The 6,573-nt window shown below is 35.9% G+C and overlaps 1 non-coding gene across 1 annotated transcript; it reads left to right on the top strand.

Moving 5' to 3' along the window:
* Positions 1 to 3,091: 3,091 nt before the first annotated feature.
* On the top strand, positions 3,092 to 3,195 carry LOC120242487. Its single transcript, XR_005531092.1, has one exon. It is a non-coding gene; the product is annotated as a small nucleolar RNA U13 (small nucleolar RNA).
* Positions 3,196 to 6,573: the final 3,378 nt, after the last annotated feature.

Here is a 6,573-nt window from a genome sequence, read left to right as displayed (position 1 = left end):
ACTTCCCATGTATTTCTGATGTTAGCAGTATTTTGTTGGGAAAGATTGATATCACAACTCTCTAGTATGAACTTTAGAATAAAATATGTCTAAAATACTTTCATCAGTTATGAATCATAGGCCTTTCTTGGGCATTTACCATGTTCAAGGCATTGAAGTTGATAGTGAGTATACAATCATCTGTGGTGTGATCAAGTATGAAGTTTAATTAATGGGCTCTTTTCATCCTTTTAGTTTAGCTGTCAGTCATACCCCATTTGGCAGTTATAGCTTGGTCAGTTATTATTACTTTAGTGTTATAAACAGCTCATGCCAAATTTGTAGCTTCTAACTTCAAAAGGTCCTATATGGAGCAAGATGGAGAGACTATTTGAGAAAGAGATGCCAAGAGAATAAACAGGATTCTCAGCCTGTTTCCAGACTGAGTAAGAGACCCATTGAATTGGCAGAAGTGAAGGAGCATTTGGACAGGAAGAGGAAAATTAGACATAGCATGGTAGCCTTGTGCTCTGCTCTCAGCAGCTCAGTGGGAGTGAGGCTTTTAACATTTCCCTTGGGATTTTCAGGCAGTCAAGGGCAGAGGAAATGTGTGCTCTACTTTTTCTTTCTGAAGCTTTGGAGGTGGCTGTCTCACTGATATGTCTTGTGCTATCTTTGTACAGGTGAGTGAGATAGAGACGGTGGCCTGTACATGTGCCAAATAACTGTTGTAGTATGGTAGATATTACAGATGTTAGGAAGAAAGCTGCCCTGGGCTGGGTCTGTTGAGGAAAGTAAGTGTTTCGCTGCCTTACCAAGTTCAGTAGAGGGAACACAATATTATGTTGGCTGGTTGAAATTAATAAAAGTTTAATTATTCCAAGAATATGAACAGTAATGATATTGGCTTCTCCCTTTTTTTGCCCACATTGTTAGTAAGATGTCTATTTCTTATTAATTGGAGAATAGATAGAACAATCTTTTTTCTTCACCTTTTTGGTACTTTTTAATTTTTCAGTTATTAAACTGCTCTAGACCTGATGGTTAATAATTTTCTTTTTTCTTCCTCTCCAAAAAATCCTGAGCAGGATTTTTGAGTCTTGTTCAAGTTCTACCTATCTAATATGCAGTATAGAGAAGAGCAATAATAGCCTCTAATAGAACAAATTATAGTTATTACATCTTGAAAATAAACCTAGATCCTAGTATTCCCTTAGGTCATAGGGCATGCATATCCCTTGAAGATTTTTTCCTCACATAAGTCACATTTTTTACAGATGTTCTTTGGTCTCAAAAAACACAAAGTAGTCATAGAAAAGATACCACTACCATAAACTTTCCCTACCCCAGAAAATCTTCAGGTAAGAGGCTCCTTGTGTTCAATTTCCATTCTAAGAGTAAAGTAATAAACTGAATTACAGCAAGCCAATACAACTCCTTCCTTACTTTTTATCCCATGCAGTTTAACTTTACAGAGACTCAGAAAAACAGGAAAATATTACCATAACCATGAATTGTACCATGTGAATTGGAAGTAATGACTGTGATGTTTATAAAAGCCCTTGGTAGATGTTGCTTAGATTAAAAGTTATGGATCTTTTATATTAGACTTCAGTCCTTCAAAAACTATCAGTTATTTAGTGGATTTGCAGGCTAATACAGAGTTGCATAATGTAAAATCTGAATATGGAATTTACATTATAAAACTATAATTACATCTGGCCCTTTTGTCTTTTCTATAAGAAATGGCATTTTCTGACAATTCTGTTCCTGGCAAAGTTATAGGTGGAGGTGTGACCTTTAACCCTAAGTAAGCAATTATATAACTGCTTAATAGTAATCACTTTACCATCTGCAGTCCACACTAAATTAAAAGACACCTGATCCTCAATTTTGGCATGTGGCTCCAATCTCTGCCTTTCTTTTCCTAGTTGAGTAATGAATGATCATTTCTATCTTGGTGATTCTGACTGTCAATTTGATGGATTGAAAAATAGAACACTAAGTATAGGCCCATTTATTCTGAACTGATTAGTTCCACCCTGCTTTGTTCCCATCCTACGGAGCTCGGTTCTAAGATAATCCAGGCTTTCATGTTTCTTCATCCCATTTTGGTCCAGTAAATAGATAGACCATTTGTATTAATTTTCCATTGTGAGGTTTTCTAGTCTCAAGTGAAATTCCATTGGGTTCTGGAGCGAAAAGGGACAATGAAAGGCCAAAAAGCTTTTTGTGGTCATAGATTGCTTTCCCTGTCTCCATGGAGAGACAAAGCTATCCCTTGATGGGTGTTAAAATAATGTAAAAGTTCCACCCAGACCTGGATATGAGGAAAGCATTTGCTTTTTGTTCCACCATGTAGCAGGCTTTTAGCAGAACAGAAAAAAAAAAAAATCAATCACATTTACTGACAGTCTAAACACCTTTTTAATGTATTGCTCATTGCTGGTGCTGAACAGGGAGGGAAGCAGAATGGAGATGTTGGCAATCATAAAGACTTTTTTTTTTCAATTCCACAGATGTTTTGGCCGGAGTGTCTCCACTTTAAGGCTTTTAAAAAATACCCTCTGTCATATTGTTATAATAGTTACACATGAAGTATTTGAATTTCACCTTTTTCCCCCCTGGTCTTCTAAGTGCCTGGTTTACTTTGCTCTTCATATTCTGTGTTTTTAAATTTAATTCTACCCAAGTCTCCATATTTTTCCATACCATGCTTTGCTGGATTTAAATGATTTGTACTTGTCCATGTTGCAGTCATCCCTTGGGCATTTGGCCTCTGTATGTGCCTTGTGAAGTATCCTATACTCTTCAGGATAAAGAAAAGGGTGGAGGTCATGGAATCTGTGACTTGCTATTTCTGACAGCTCAGCCTCACGAGCTGTATTCATGGGAACTCAAGAACCTGATTTCTGGAGGTCACCTCACTACCTAACTACATTACTGTGGAAGATTCTTATTGGAAACGAGCTGTTAGTGCAGAATTATCCTTAATTAATAATGCTGAGTGAGTCTGCAGCCAGCCAAGATACGATTATGGAAACATTTGTAAAGGTTGTGTGACCTACAAAATAAACTTCCTAAATATTTTTTAAAAACTCCCAGGGCCTGGATTAATTTGTAGTTCATAAGCACAATGATTGGATGTTCATGCTGTTTTGTGACGTGTGCCTCCCTCAAACGTTGCTACAACCTTGGCACATTATCTGTCTACCATGAGGAAAAAGAAGAAAAAAAGAAAAAATACTTACAGGGCTTGGGATGCATGAAATTTATATGTATGTAGTATATGTATGGTATATACTCTATATACGTACTCTATATGCTATTGATATATATTGTGTATTATATATAGTATATACTATATATGTCTATATATACTATATATGTAAATATAAACCACCATAAATATACTATGTATTTACACATATGTACATAGTATTTACTATATATAGTACAAATATATGGTACATATGACATTTATATCTATATATCATGTATGTGATATGTAGGTATACACATACATATGTGTGTGTGTGTGTATATATATATATATATATATATATATATATAATAATTTCCTTCTCCTAGGTATCTTTAGGGGGATGACTCTTTCTTTCCAGGTCAGCCTTGAATATAAGAGTAGTAGATGGTCACTAATGGGGTGATTAACTTGTGTGACCCTATAAACATTTCCCTCAGACCTACCATGGAGCCTCAAATTCTGTCAGTTGGGTTTTATTCCTTTAAGTTCTGAAGACTTTTTGACAATATTCTTATGTACCAATTAAAATTTAGATGTTCTTGGGAACACGTATCAGCTATAATCTGCTTGAAAAGATAAGGGAAGGGGTAAAGGGGTGTCAGATGACCTCTAAATAATAGCAAATCCTGGCAAACAGTTCAGGTGGATTCCTGGATTTAGTAGCGGGACATCTGGGGGTGGGAGATGGGGCTCACGGACAAAAGAGGTGGAAGGACAGTGTTAAAGACAAGTTCATCTACTCGGTTTTGCAGAAGTCTGGCTCAGCCCCACATTTGTATGTGATTGGTGTTCACCCCGTCAGACAAGTGTTTGGATGGTCTCTGAAGGGAGGGAGTATAATAACTTTTCTCTCCAAGTTAACAGCCAGAACTTTCACACATCCAAATAAACAACCTTCCAGGCCAAACATCACTTTAGTTTATAGGTAGATGTCAGTGGTAGAGCTAAAACATGACTTTAGAAGATTTCCTGTTGGAGGGTCTGACAGAGGATCTGGAGGATGGTTTTGCTGGTCTGGGCCAATAAATGCTCTTCAGTATTTTCCCCAGTGGATCTGTTGAGTTTGAATTCTTCACATAAGAGGAATTTAATGTGTTTCCTTGAAAGTAAAATGGCCAGGATAAGACAAGGCTCAAGGAAGTAAAAACTTTCCATTATCTATTGGGTTCAATGGTGATTGGGTAGATGAGAAAATCTTTAAGTACTACTCTAAGTCTGCCTCATTTTCACCCTTTGTGATGACCTAGTTTCCTTCGTTAGCAAAGTTGATAATTCTACTTTTCCCTCAACACTGTTAATGAATACCAGGTGATCTCTTTCTTTTGGTCAGTCTTATCCTACACTTGCTTTCCAGTAATGTATGTCATCCCTGTGATGTCCAGGCTCCAGACTTAGTATCTCCTAAGCCCTCCCCAGCCTTTTAAAAAAATTTCCTGTTGGCATAACATATTGACCAGACCAAAGGAAAAGGAGTCAAAAAGTAATGAAGATAATAAGTACCTGTTATGCAGCCAGGTACTGTGTAGAGTTATTTACACACTTTATTTCATTTAGTCCTCAAAGCAGTGTTGTAAGAGAGATATTATTGTAACCATTTTTATAGGTGTGTAAATTTTAGCTAAGATGGATTAAATAACTCTTAACCTTCCACTGTGAGAAGCTGAGATTTAAACCTATGTATCACTTGAGTCTAAAGTCGGTTTGGGGTTATAATCTTAGCTCTACCCATTGGCTACCTATTGGTAATGCCTAACAATTCCATTTTTTCATAGGTAAGCATATATGGAAATACACCACTTTTGATGTGCCTAATACTGAAACATTTTCATGGGGTTTATAATAAAAATGCATGAAACAAGGCAGCTAAAATAATTTAAAATATTATAGAGCAGTAGTTTTCAAATGATGACCATTGGGATCTAGAGTCACCTGTGGGTAGAGGATTTTTGAGGGAGGCTTAGTTGGAATGGCTCTGAGCTCTGTTCTTAATATTTCTACTTTTATCTGTTTTATGTATCAAGATTCCAAGTAATAATTTTTTTTCAAACCAAAAATTCCATTGCTTTAAAAACAAAAAAGTTTCTAAGTCTTGATTTGTTATAATATTGGAGAGATTTATGTTAGGAATTTGGGATGTCAAAGTTAGAGCCACAAGGTTGACTGAACTTTCTGGCAACTTCTGAGGAAAAAGAACCATGTTTGTTTATAGAGTTGCCATTATCTTATTTAGAAAAGAAAAAAAAAGGAGGGAGGGCAGAACAGACAAACCAATATGGCAAGGCAAACTTTTTCTTGTCATTAATTGCAGGAGGAATTTATGTTGTTTTTTTTATATGAGGGGCATGTTGGACAGTAGTGGTTTCAATCATGATTTTACATAAGATCTTGTTTTGATGGGTTTTTCTTTTAACAATTTTTGATGAAACCTAAAAACATAATATTAATTGAAGAGCATTCTTTTGGGAAGCTGACAAAATAAGGTATATAAAATTGGCATACTAAGCTGCCTACCCTGTTTCCTAGGGTTATTGCTGAAGCTCAGAGAGCTTGTGTTGACAATGTTTGGAAATCTGTCAGAATCACCTAACTTTTATATAGTTACATTATATGATTACATTATAATCATAAATATTATAGAGCTCCTACTGTGTGCCTGGTATTGTTCTAGGTTCTGGGAATGAGCAAAGCGAATCCCTGTAGGTTAGATGTTAGTTGTTTACCCACATCTTTTGCAAATTATGTATTTAGTTATCTCTACCTACTTTGAAAGATAAGTTGGTTCCACAAATAAATTGAGTGGGGCTGCTCTCATAACATGGAATCCTTGAGCCTTCAAGTTGGAAGGGTTTATAGAAGTTAGTTATTTGGCTCATCCTGCCAAAATAAGGCTCCCTCTTCCAGAATTCCTGAGTAAGGGCACCAGAAACTCCTCAGGTATTTCTAATTCACATGTAGTCCAGTCTATTATTAGACAACTTTAGATTTTAGAAAATTTCTTCTTTGTGTCAAATAGCCTGGAAGATTGGAAAACAGTTGTAGAGATGGATGTTAGAAAATCCTCTATGTTCTTATGTTGATCACTTTGCCTTTTTAATTTCTGCTCATTGACACTAGAGAACCATGAGGGAAAGAAACTTGCCACCTTTTCACTTGATAGCCCTTGAATTTAAAGATGTCTACGATGTCATCTCTGAATTTTTTTTCTTTTATAGGCTAAATATTTCCAGTTCTTATGTTTTTCATTTAAGATAATTTCCAGATATCATCTTGGTTGCCTTTGTCTGGATACATTGTTTTGACAATGTCCCATTTAAAATGTAGCATTCAGA

This window comes from Hyaena hyaena, unplaced genomic scaffold (genome assembly GCF_003009895.1).
Source record: "Hyaena hyaena isolate Hyena2069 unplaced genomic scaffold, ASM300989v1 scaffold_310, whole genome shotgun sequence".
NCBI lineage: Eukaryota > Metazoa > Chordata > Mammalia > Carnivora > Hyaenidae > Hyaena > Hyaena hyaena.
This window is presented reverse-complemented; position numbering and strand designations above follow the sequence as displayed.